Source organism: Mesoplodon densirostris, chromosome 7 (genome assembly GCF_025265405.1).
Source record: "Mesoplodon densirostris isolate mMesDen1 chromosome 7, mMesDen1 primary haplotype, whole genome shotgun sequence".
Classification (NCBI taxonomy): Eukaryota; Metazoa; Chordata; class Mammalia; order Artiodactyla; family Ziphiidae; genus Mesoplodon; species Mesoplodon densirostris.
Window position 1 is genome coordinate 90,864,174 of NC_082667.1, and position 13,993 is coordinate 90,878,166.

The window sequence follows — 13,993 nt, forward strand, 5'->3', positions numbered from 1 at the left end:
TGTCATGAATAGAAATCTCTACTTTTCTAGGTGTTTTTAGACTGACTATAAATGCTTTAGAAAAATGAATGATTAAAACAATCAATCACAGATCTTACAGATGCAAAGTAGTTCAAGAGATCATCTAGATAAATCCTTTACTTTTCAAATGATAAAATAACCATAGATCATTACCTATATTTTTGACCAGTCAGCTTTTGCTGAATATGGATACAGAAAACAGATGATTTAGAGAAAACATGACAAACTACTGTTTAGAAAATTTCAGAAGGTTGTTGGGGGTTAGACAGTCAAAAAAGTTGTTATAAATTTTTTTTACAATACAGGTACCATGGATATCAGAGAAAGCAGACACTAAGCGCATGTACTACTGTTCCTTTCTTCCATATCTATGGCAGATATATTCTTGATGCTAGACATAACTGTTACTATTTCTAAGTCCATTATTGAAGAAATAGAACTGGCTATAGAGTTAAATACTCATTACCTGTCTGTTTATAGATCGGAGTGAATTAACTGATTGCAATAAAATGACTGTATTATCATAATTTCATAGACTTATGCTGAGGGTGCTCCAGAATAAAGCTGAACTATACTCCATCATTTATCAAAATAATTCATATACTCAAGATGAAAAGGAAGAAGAAAACATAATGAAAAAAGTGACCACACTAACTGGAGAAAAAAATATATATATAATATATAATATTTATATTTAAATATTTCTTTAAATAATATTTATATTTATATACTTAAATGTTGAGAAGCTGTCTGGTTGTCAAAGCTACCTTTTTAAATACTATCAAACTCAAATCATGACCCTTCCATGAAGGATTTTATTATCAGTCAAGGCAGAAGGACTGCTATGACTCAAAAGTCACTTCTTAACATACTGCCTTCTATTATCATGATTTGTTATACATTGTATCTTTACTATTAGAGCAGAGTTAACAACCTCATATGCCTACAAGGGCAAGTAAAGGTCATTTAGGTCAGTGCTTGCCAGGTTATCTGTGATGAAAACCAGGCTATCTGTAATTAGTTTGTTTCTCAATCCATTGTAGCCCAATACATTTGCAGAACACAAGTATTTTGAATTTTGTACAAAAAATATTGCCCCTAGAAAAACAAAAGATAAAGTACAAGCTTTCAAATTTTCAAAATATTATTATTATAGAATAAATACACATCAGGCAATTTCAACATAGACTAGTAACAGTTCATGGACTATTGCCAGTTTCTGCAGAACAAATTTGAGTAGCAATTTGTGTAGATTACTGAAGTATCTTAGTATCTCACAAATATCTTATACATATTTTATCTTAGTATCTTATATAAGATATCTTTTAAGTATCTATCTATCTATAGATTTGAACTTAATTGTGGGAGCTTATTAACAAGTCTTTGCAAGGCTGCTGTCTTCAGACCTGGTGCTGGAGCTTGAAGTCCACAGGGCAAGAAATAAGGAAGGTAAAACTAACGTAAAGTGGGGAGCAAGCAGGAACCCATAAGTATAAGCTGGAAATCACAAAGATGGACTGAAACTTTTATAAGGTATTGCTGCCTCTCTGACCTTGGTAAAACAGGTATTCTGAAGAAGCTGAGACTCTGTCACAAAGCTAAACACAAACCTGATCCAGGATATGGAGAAGCTAAAGAGGATCCAGAAGAAGGTAGAACAATTGCCTCCAGCTGTTGATTCACACCACTGAGTCAACAGGTGAGCTACAGAATGGCTGCTGATTCACTTCTGCTCTCCAAATCTCCTACAGAGAAATCTCTCTTGTAGTCTACCCTAACTGGAAAATACAGGGAAGAGAATTCCAGGAAGCAAAGTTAAACCTAGACAAGTAGAAACGTTAAAAAATCATCACAAATGTAATTGCTTTCCAACTATTCTTGTAGGTAATAGTAATTATGCTCACAGATAATAATGTAAACAAAATATCAGTGCACATATGTTAAATCAACAGTAACACAGCAAGTTTCAGCATCTAGGATATTTTGATTTATCAAGAGAAGTCAGAATTCTAAATTATTATGTGAAAACTGTTAATTGTTAAATTATGAAAAAACATAATGCAAGCTTAAAAAACAAAGGAAAATACTGTGCAGGTAAAACAGACAGGTTTCTGTGATATTTATCTCACAAATGACATTTTAGAATTTCTGCACTAGAATGTAGGCAACCTGAGTGCCATATGTGAAATATGTCTGAAGCTCCTAATATACATACACACACACACACACACACACACATATATATACACACACACATATATATTTAAAGAGAAAAAAATGCATGTACTACTTAATGAATAAATTGGGATCTTTGAGGTGTTTTAAACATTGGAATAGTGGCCTAAATATGCCCAAATAACATAATGCAGCTTCTGCTATATTGATGATTCTCTGATAAAGTTCGTTTATTGTTATAACCAATTCAGAAAAATATCAGTACATTAGTTGCTCTGACTCATAATCACAAAAGTTAAATGGAGATTAAATTAAAAATACAGTAAACTCTTTAAATAGTCATTCATTCCTTAAAGGAATGAAAAAATTATGAGGGAAAAGGCAAATGGTAAATCTAAAGCTATAGGAATTCAGTTTTCTGGTCTTGGTAAGCAAGCATATTCTTTTATGAATTATAAACTAATTAAAATAGCATAAATCACACATTTCTGATGGATACAGATGGGACTCTGTATTGACAGTCTACCAGGAAGGACAGTTTTGATACGAAATTAAAGTGTTCAAGTAATTGCTAGTTAATAGAGCAGTTGAGAATTGTAATATTGCCTATTTTGTAGCTCAGACTAAACCAGCACCATGACAATTAGCATATTTTAAAACCTCTTTTTTATTCTCTTCCTGGGAGCAACTGTGCTGAGGAAATGATTAGACCTTTGAAAAGCAAAATATCATAACAATAAAGTTAAAGTAGGCATACTGTGAAAACTGTTTTTCTGAATGTAGGAAATGCACACATGTATATGTATATGTATGTATAGTTTTATTGGTTGGTTGTTTTTTTAACAAACTACTTGGCCTACTAAAGTCTTCGTGCAGACTTATTTTCATGCTTGGGCAGAGACTGAAACCACAAGAGTTACTCAGCACTAATGCCAGCTATTTGAGATAGAAAGCTCTATCTGTGCTTACCATGGAAGAGGGAAAAAAGAAAGTTCCTTCATAACCTTGTTGTTGGAAGAGTAGTGATAGGGCAAATACTGCAAGTAGGACTGGAAGGTCAAACTGGAAAATGAAAGTCAACAGAAAAGTTACAAGAAGTCAGAAGTGACAATGGAAACTGAATGCAGAGAACTAGGAGGGATTTTAGGGACCAGATAATGACCAGGGAAAGCATTACCTATTTTCAATGGGATTCAAAAACATTGTTGAGAATTTCTACATGTAACAAACTACTTGATAAAATAAAATAGAGGTTAAACATTTTAAGCTACTCATGTCTGTTTTTATACCTATTATTAGGTATTAATTTTCTAGGGCTTCCGTAACTAATTACCAAAAATTTTGTGGCTAACACAACAGAAATTTATTCTCTCACAGTTCAGTAGACCAGAAATCCAAAATCAAGGTGCTGACAGTGTTGATTCTTTCTGAGAGAGAAACTGCCTCTTTCCTTTCTCCTGGATTTTGATGATTGTTGTCAATCCTTAGCATCTCTTGGCCTGTAGACACTCTAATCTTTGCATTCATTGCCTCCTCTCTCCATCTGTCCTTTCTGCCTCTTTTTTTTTTTTTTTTTTTTTTTTTTTTAAATCCAGGCCTGGGCTACATGTTCTGCGTGTTATCTAACACAACAGTTCTTTTTTTTTTTTTAGATGTTGGGGGTAGGAGTTTATTAATTAATTTATTTATTTTTGCTGTATTGGGTCTTTGCCTCTGTGCAAGGGCTTTCTCCAGTTGCGGCAAGTGGGGGCCACTCTTCATCACGGTGCGCGGGCCTCTCACCATCGTGGCCTCTCTTGTTGCGGAGCACAGGCTCCAGATGCGCAGGCTCAGTAGTTGTGGCTCACGGGCCCAGCCGCTCCGTGGCATGCGGGATCCTCCCAGACCAGGGCTCGAACCCGTGTCCCCTGCATTAGCAGGCAGATTCTCAACCACTGCACCACCAGGGAAGACCCCTTTCTGCCTCTTATAAGGTCATTTTCATTGGATTTGGGGCCCTCCCTAATCTAGTATTACTTCATTTCAATTCTTGGTTACATCTGCAAAGATCCTGTGTAAATATGGTTATAGTCTCAGATTTAGGGTAGGCATGAATTTTGGGGAAACACTATTCGACCTACTACCCTGATTTCTTTTACAGTCTAGAAACAGATCATTTAGTTATTTCCTTAAATTTCTTAAAGAAAAAAAATCTTTGGATATTTAATAATCACGAGTTATATAACATAAACTCAAATAATTTTTATCAAGTGATATAAGAATAGTTATATAACTACCTACACTAATACTATAAAGTATTGTTTGATGTGACCCAATTTAGAAAAACCTAATCTATTTTTGTTTTATTCTTAATGAAAATTGTTTACTGAATCCAAATTTGAAAGGGTTACTTTTCCTGTTAGATAGAAGGATATCAGTTGAAGTTGTTGGCTATCTTTATGTTGGTACAACGCTTGAAAGCTCTGCTTTCACAAGTTCTCCAGGTGATCTTGGTGCTCACTAAAGTTTGAGAAGCACTATGTTGGAGTAACAAGTGATTTCACTTGCATTACCCATTTACTTCTTGAGACAAGCCAATAATTTAGGCATTAATTACAAATCCAGAATAGAAGGCTCCAGGTGAAATGACTTGTATGAGATAATTTACTGACTTGAGGGCAGAGTTGAACCAAATATTTATTTGTGTCATTCAATACAATATTTACTCAGTTTTGTGAACTGAAAAAAAATGGTAGGAAGAATACAGAAGTAAATAGTGTGTAGTCCCCCAACTTCATTTTTCTATTTCCTTTCATTTCAGTCTGGATGCAGCAGGGAGAGCCAAATATCCAGTCCCATACACCAACACCATCACTGACCAGGACATTCTCCCTTTATTCTCTGCCTTTCAACTGTGTGCTCCAGTTAACACAGCACTTAGAGGACCCAGTCTGCTGAAGCACTGGCCTGACCTCACAGTAGGATCACTTTCCATCCTATAAGAAATTCTCAATGAAAAGGAAACGTCAGGGAAATTTAGATTAGAATATTTAGATGTATGGCCCTTGCTGGGATATCTCTCTCCTATAAAAATTGGTGCTTTGCATTAAGTGGTTAGCCACATGTGTGGGAAATTTATTATCCTAAGTGTAGCAAACAAATATCAAAACAGTCAACCTTTCAAATATTGCTCCTTGCTAATCACCAAGAACTGTGAATTACAACTCACAGAATAAACAGAACTTAATTGCTCCTTTTCATCTTCCCTGCCAAGTTTTTTTTTTTTTTTTTCATCTAGAAAGTGTAAAAGGAAATCTTGAGTTGAAAATAAGATGACAAATGTATGGATCAGATTACATGGACCCAAAATAGACTGTATAAGTATGTAAAAGAGACCACTCATCTCTTCCAGGTCCATTCTTAACATATGACTTTTTACCAATTTGGTATCTTCAGCTTTGTTAACTTAAGGTGGTGTGATAAATGTTATTATCTTTCTTATGTATCTATCACAATTCATGCACTATATATATTTTAGCATTCTGTAAAAATTTTTGGCTAAATATTTTCATTTTGAGAAAAATTCTAAGTTTGTGCAATACAATGGATCTATAAATCACCATAATGTTAAAGGTCTGTTAAAGGGACTGTTTCACTACCTTGTTTAGGGGAGATAATCTAAAGAGAACTAACAATGCTTAAAATTGTATTGCTCCTAAGACCAACTACACAAGTATAACAAGGTATGCAAAATCTCTGGATTATGAACAATATGATCACTTAGAAGTCTTGTAGGGGTGACTTTAAACACTTTTAGATATCATCAATAGTTCAAAGAGAATTAGAGCACAACCTTGATTTTTTTCCCCATGGTTGGTCAACCTCCTAGAGTATGTGAGGCTGTAAAATGTCACATTACAGGAAAAAACCGCCAGTAAAGCACATCCCAGTAAAAGATTTTCCTAGAGTTAACACTGAATGTTGCACATAGAAGTTCTCAGTACTTGCATTGACCTAGGTAAAAATAACATCTGCAGATTACAAGGTATGCTCTACCATCTTAAGCAGAAAATATTTCTCTTTAACCTCTTTTCTTGCCCTTAAAAGAGAATAATAATAACAGCATTATGAAGTTACAAGGATTTTAAAATATAAATTTAAGGACTTTGGAGTTTATCACAGAATGCCTGTGTTATTCAAAAGGTTAACCACTGGCTACATGTAGTGTTTAAATTTAATTAAAATTAACTTAAATAAAATTAAATATTCAGTTCTTCAGTTGCAATAGTCACATTTTAAATGTTCAATAAGCAGAATTAGGCTAGTGGCTACTGTAATGTACAGCACAGAGAATATTTCTGTTATCACATAAGTTCTATGTGACAGTGCTGGTATAGGTTCTTTAAATTTAGAAATGAATGCTTGGTGTTAGACATGGGGATGACATCCAATTTGCATTTTAGATTATTTGTTTGGAATGTAATGTGAAGAATGGATTGATTGGTGGACAGACTCTAGAGGCAGGGAGAGTCAGGTGGTTCTTGTACTGGATTTCTGACTGCCTCTGCTGGAAGGCTTCCTTGACTTCTCCACTCTGAAATAGGTCCTCCTTTTCTGTGCAACTATGGCTGACTGAATTTTCCAAATGAAATGCCACTGTTGATTTTTTTTTTTTTTTTTTTTTTGCCGTACGCGGGCCTCTCACTGTTGTGGCATCTCCAGTTGCGGAGCACAGACTCAGCGGCCGTGGCTCACGGGCCCAGCCGCTCTGCGGCATGTGGGATCTTCCCGGACTGGGGCACAAACCCGTGTCCCCTGCATCAGCAGGCAGACTCTCAACCACTGCACGACCAGGGAAGCCCAGGGTGACCAGATTTTACCTGGCTTTCACTTGTGACATGTATCTTAGGAGTCCTGAGTCTACACAGAAGAAGTTTGCCATTGCTTAAGTGTCCATGCTGGAGAGATTATATACAGAGACCACACAGAGATAAAGCAAGATGACTGAGAGGTCCCCATTGTTCCAGTCCCCAGCTGCTTGAGTGTTCCCGGACCAGACACCTTCAGATGAATCAGCCACTATATAATGCTGAGTGGAGCCAGAGAGTTGTCATTAACAAACCTGCTCAGATTGTGCATTCATCAGCAAAATAAATGTTTTAGCCAAATAAATTTTGGAGTGGTTTGTTACCCAGCTTGAATAACTGTAATAAAACTCATATGATATTGTGCTATTTGTTTACTAATTATGCTGTATTTGATTGCTATGATCAGTCTTTACTATAATTATTGCTTTACATAGCCAACTCCCATACATCATCCTTGAAATCAGGAGTTAATTTTGTATCACCAATGTCCTGATAAATGCCTAGTATTCAGTAAAGATAATCAGACCTCATTTAAGAGCATCCTTATAGAGAGAGAGTCAATATGAGACAGTTCTGCCTCAGCTATCTTTATGTAGTCTTAGTAACAAAGGTAAATAAGAACAAACTATAACAATTTATCTTCTAAGGTGGATGTATCTTAAGGATGATAAGAGAATCTTGCAACAGTAAAAGTTTGGAACTGTTATTCGTTTTTGTCTTCCATAAGTCTCTTCTTATACTTAGGCTTCTGTGTTTCTAAAATATAGGGTAATTTACCTATTACAAGATGAACATGGAGGTGTAATGAATATCATAACTAAGAAGCATATAGTAGAAGAAAATACTAATATATACCATGATTATTCAATAAATTGAATTAAACTGGATAAAAAGCAGGAAATAATGGACTTTTCATAGCCCTGAGATTCATTCTGTAATTCAACTGTCTTTCAGTGACTAAAACGAAAAATCCAGCCTGTTAGTAATATTTCTTTTTCTTCTCTGATTCAAAGTGCACTTTTTTCCAGCTAGGGTCTCAGTCATTTTGAAAAGCAGCAGAACAATGCTGCCCCTGGTTCTTGCATAATTGCAGGAGTGGGCATTTAGGAATTAAGGAAAGCAATTCTTACTTAACTCTAAACTTATGATTTAGTGCTGGTGCCCTCTGAATGTATTAGATGTTCAAATGCTTGCCCTTTTACCTATTGCATGCTTTAGGGTTTCCTGAGAGATCTCTCTGACCTGAAGAATGTGAGGCATGCTCCATGTCCCACCCTTTGACCAGTCAATATCAGCATCCAGGAGTAAACCTTTATCTCTGCTTATTGAGTGTGTTTGTTAATTTTATGTCAGCTTGACTAGATGGTGGGGTGACTAGCTATTTGGTCAAACATTATTCTGGATGTTTCTGTGAGGGTGGTTTTTATTGAGATTAACTTTTGAATCAGTAAACTGAGTAAAGCAGATTACCCTCCCTGATGTGGGTGGGTCTCATCCAATCAGTTGAAGACTTCAATATCACAAAAGGGCCGACTTTTCCCCAAGTAAGAGGTAATTATTCCTGAATAATTGTTTTTGAAGTAGGAATTTGACTTTGTCCCACCTTCAGGCTGGAACTGAATCGTTGACTCTTCCTGATCTTGAACCTGTCAGCTTTTAGACTGGACCTACACCATCAACTTTTCTGCATCACAGGCCTTTGGATTCAGATTCTCAGACTGGAACTGCACCACTGGCTCTTCTGGGTCTCTGGATTATTGAAGCACCTCACCCAGCAAATGCTGGAAATACCCAGCCTCCATAATCATATGAGCCAATGTCTTATAACAAATCACACTATCTATCTATCTGTCTATCTATCTATCTATCTATCTATCTATCTATCTATCTATCTATCATCTCTATATCTGTATCTATATCTATGTTATCTATCTCTATATATACAGATATAGGTATATCCAATTGTTTATGTTCCTCTGAGATACACTGAGGATGCCTCTCTTCCTGAAGGAAGACCTCTTGATTGAGGTCTTTTGAAGCCCACTCAATCCTGACTATCTTCTGAAATCCCACTTGATTCAGGAGAAAGCATTCATCTTCACCTGTCAACAGTGGAAATTACAACTTCTTTTTGTTGTAGCCCTCTCTATCCACCCTCCCAACAGGGTGGATCCAACCAGCCACTCTCCTTCAGATTTCTTTAGTCTGGAGTTAGTATCAAGAGTTCAGGATCCAAAGAATACAGGGTGTATATGTCAGGTTCTTTCAATAGTTATTTCTCTATGCATAATTCTGGTCACTTGTCAGCACCAGAACTAGCAAAATTCTTCAAATGTAAAACCAGGAGTGAGACCTGGCAAGGATCTCCCTGCACTTTATGTTTCTCACCACTATGGGTAAAAGAGAGATTATGAATAAATCCTTAATAACTCTTGAGAAAATTTACCATTCCCAAGTTCTCTGATCAGTCTCCTTAAGATTAGTAATGGGCAAAAAGGAGATAGACAAATGTTGGGGTCTCACCTCATAGAAATTTATGCATAGATGATGTAGTATCTCTATTTGATTTCAACTATAGAGTCTTAGCTGAGCATGGATAAGATAACAGGAAACCTTCAAATTTAACATCCCCTTACCTATATAGAGAAATAAAGTTAAAGATACAAACCAGGAATTGCTCTCCGAGGCAGAGATAAATGGCTGTGAGAATTCAGAGGAAAGAAAGATAACTCATCTTAGAGAAAATAGGGGAAACGTGAAGGCTTTTAAGCTAGAATAAAAACAACAAGTGAAATTTTCACACATAGAATTGAAACATTATTATTTCATGATGAAAGACAGCATGATGGAGCCCAAAGTTAGAGAAGAGTAAAGAGTATTAGGAGAATTGCTAGTCATTCTTTCAACTGGGAGTACACGAATAGGGGTGCAAAATGTAAAAATGTAAACCTGTTAGATCAATCATCATTACAGAGCACCCTTATTAATCAGGGTAAGTAGTTGGATGTTTTGTGTGTAAGGGGTGTGTGTGTGTGTGTGTGTGTGTGTGTGTGTGTGTAGAATGGAATCCAACTAAGGTTTGGGAGGCTGAGCAATATATAATTAGAACTAATTTAAGGAGAGTAATCTGACAGCAAATGTAGAATTAAGAGTGCCTGAAAGACTGGCTTGTATTAGTGCTCACTCAACTGTCTATAATATATTCTATTACAAAGCGTTATACAGTAATTAAAAAGACTATTTCAATATTACCAAAAGAACATGTTCTAAAAAGTAATTCATAAGATAGCTATATGTAAACTAATTTGTAAATGAGCTTTTCTTACATGTAAACATTGTATTAATGAATGACAGAAGACTAGAAATGCCTCTTCCTTCCCATGTTCACCCTTAAAAATGAAAAGAGAAATCTTATTCAACAAGGGATGATGAGGTGCATCATTCCATTTATGTCCAAGTGTGAGTCTGTTAAAGTGACACATGTCTCCTTATCATTACACCATGCCCATTATTTAGGAAGTTGTCTGCTTGATGCAAGAGAATGAACTTCCCAGATACATTTTATGTGTGGAAGTATATCAGTGAGTAAGGAAAATTTAAATCCCATAGATATTTTGAGTAAGAAGAGATTTAATATGGGTAAAAAGAAACTTAACCAATGGGAAGGCTGAGAGAACAGAGGAGGACAAAGAAGTTTTCAGGAAGCTTGATAATGCAGAGAGTCAAGGATGCCACCACAAGGATTCCACCTGCCTGAAGTTCAAAAGAGCTGATTTTCATTGTTATGGAGCTGCTGAAGGTCAACAATGATTTCAGCTACCTGTTTAGAGTAGCTTCCAGCAAATACTGTTTTCTGTAGTTCTCTAGTCGCTGTCTGTCTTAGTCAGTTTGGACTGTTATAAGAAAATGTTAAAGATTGGTTGCCTTAAACAACAGACATTTATTTCTCATAGTTCTTGGGGCTGGGAAGTTCAAGATCAAGGTGCTAGTCATTTCAGTTCCTCCTGAGAGCCCTCTTCTGTCTTGCCTTCTCTTTGTGTCCTCACATCCCGAGAAAGAGAGAAAGAAATCAATCTCTCTTCATCTTCTAATATATCCACCAATCCCATAATGAGGGTCACACCCTCATGATTTTATCAACCCTAATTAACTCCCAGGGTTCCCATCTCCACATTTGGTGTTAGGACTTAATTATATGAAGTTTTAGAGGATACAAATGTACAGTCCATAACACTGCCTTTCCAATTTTGTATAATGTCCGTCACTAGTGAAATCTAACCAGATTACCTGCTGATGGGTAAGCCTGGAAAATCCTTTTATCTGAGGTATGGAGAAAAGCTTAGAAGTTCTGAGATGGTACTGAGGTTCAACTAATGATAGCTCATACAATCTACTGATTTGGATACTTCAAATTCATGTATTTTATTTCATTCATATATAATGTCCAAAAAACAAACCAGGAAAAATAACAGTAAAAGGATGTCTGCTTCTACCATATTTATCCCATATTGGTTTTACCACGTGTATTCTACATTGTTCAGGAGGTCTTTGGTATTTCCATGGGGCAAAAAACAAAGGGTATGCAGAGTGCAGAGAATAAAGTAATTATATCTATTTCAGACAGCATGATCATCTCAGAAGAAAATCTTCAGGAATACACAAAGCTATTTCTACAATTAATATGTGAATATAGCAAGGTCACAGGATACATGTTAATATAAAAATATTAATTGCATTTTGCAGAGTAGCAGTGAGCAATAGAAGACAGAATTAAAAAATAACAGTGTGAAAAAAATAACATTTTAATTCCATAAACTATTTATAAATAAATTTAACAAAGCACATGTTAAATCTTGTCACTAAAAACTGCAGGATATTGCTGAGAGAAACTTAAAAATACATAAATAAATAGAGATATACACTTTGCTTATGGAATTGAATGACTCAATATTATATAAAATTTCACTTATTTTCAAATTGATATAGAGATTCAATGCAATCTCAGCCAAAATTTCAATATTTTTTTCTTAAATCAGACAAATGGGTTCTAAAATTTATATTGAAATGTAAATGATCAAGAATATGCAAAGTGGCTTTTAAAAGAAGACCATAGTTGGAGGACTTAACCTACCTGATTTGATTAAATATTTTTAAATTAGAACAATCAAGAGAGTGTGGTAATGTCAAAAATAAACATAACTGAAACACAATAGAGAACTCAGAAGTAGATTCTAACATATTAGTTTTTAACGAAGATTTCAAATCTTTTTCTATAAATTTGCTAGAAAAGCTAGAAAACATATTGAATAAACATGGAGATCCAACTATACCTCACACCATAAACAAAATATAATTCAAAATAGATGAGACCTAAAGATAAAAGGTAAAACTATTAAACATCTAAAAGAAAACATTTTAGCAGTCTTGAAATAGGCATTAAGCACTAAAAAAAATTGATAAAATTAGACTTCAAAAAGTTAAAAACTTTTGTTGTTCAAAAGACACCATTAAGGAAACATGGAAGCCACAGAAAGTAGGAAAATATTCACAATATACATATGTGATGGAGAAATACTATCTTGAATATATAAAGAATACTAACAAGTTCATAATAAAAACAAAAATACCCTGATACCAGAATGGGCATAGGATTTGAAAAAATACTTCATCACAATAGGTATAGAAACAGCTAATAGCATATGAAATAAATGAGCATCTTTCATCATTAGAAAAATAAGGATTAAAGCCATAAAGTAATGATGAGATACAATTTCACATGCATTAAAATCACAAGAAAAAAAAAGGAAAATAAACAAAGAAAATAAAAAGAGAGAAAAATACAAAAAGAAAAGAGAAAAACCTGACTACACCAGGTGTTGATGATGATGTGGAATAACTGGAACTCTCATTCAGTGATTGTGCAAATGAGTGTTCACACTTGTAAAATAAGGCAATCACTTTGTAAAACTGGCTGACAGTTTATTCAGAAGTTTAACAAAAATCTACCATATAAAAGAGATATTTTACTCCTGGGTAGTGAACAAGATAAATGAAAATACATGTCTGTATAAAGAATCATATGAATATATTGATAGATTTATTCACAATAGCTGAATAATGGGAACCAACCCAAATGTCCATCAACAGGTCAATAGATAAACATATTGAGTTGTATCCAGACAATGGAATGCTACTCAGAAATAAAAATTATAAACTACTGATTCAGTAACATGGATAAATCTAAAAATTATGCTGAGTGAAATAAACTAGACACACAAATTACATATTAAATGGTTACATATATAATATTCTAGAAAATGCAAACTAAAGAATACCAACCAACAGCAAACCAGTGGTTGTCTCCAGATGTGAGCAGAGGGAGAGATGAACTGCAAATGGGTCTGAAAAATACTTTTGTTATGATTAAACTTTTAAAAATTATTGGTTAGTGGGTATATGATTATAGCTTCATTAGTGATACAACTGCCAAAATGGATCAAATTGTACACTTTAAATAGATATAGGTGGCTTTATATACATTAGTCCTCAAAGTTCTTTTCTAGAAAAAGCAACATTATATCCTTGCCTAACATAATGCTACTATCCATTGAAAAAAATGATATAACTGCATTTCCTCCCATAAAGGGGAACTCCAATGGTCCATAAGTCCATGCATATATCTCAGTGGTATTCATTCCTTGAATAGATTAGTCACAATTACACTTGAGATCCTTTAACTTAAAAACCAAATTATGGGGGGTAATCAACAATAGAACTTCTTCTACTAGCTAGTAAGGAAAGAAGATGAGGGAGGAATTAGTTGACATATTTAAATATAGACAAGAAATCAAGGATGGAAATTACACAGCTATTAAAGCAGTCACATTTGCATGTAGATATAGGGCAGTAGTTAGTACTTTTCTGTGTCTACTCAAAACAATATTCCCTTT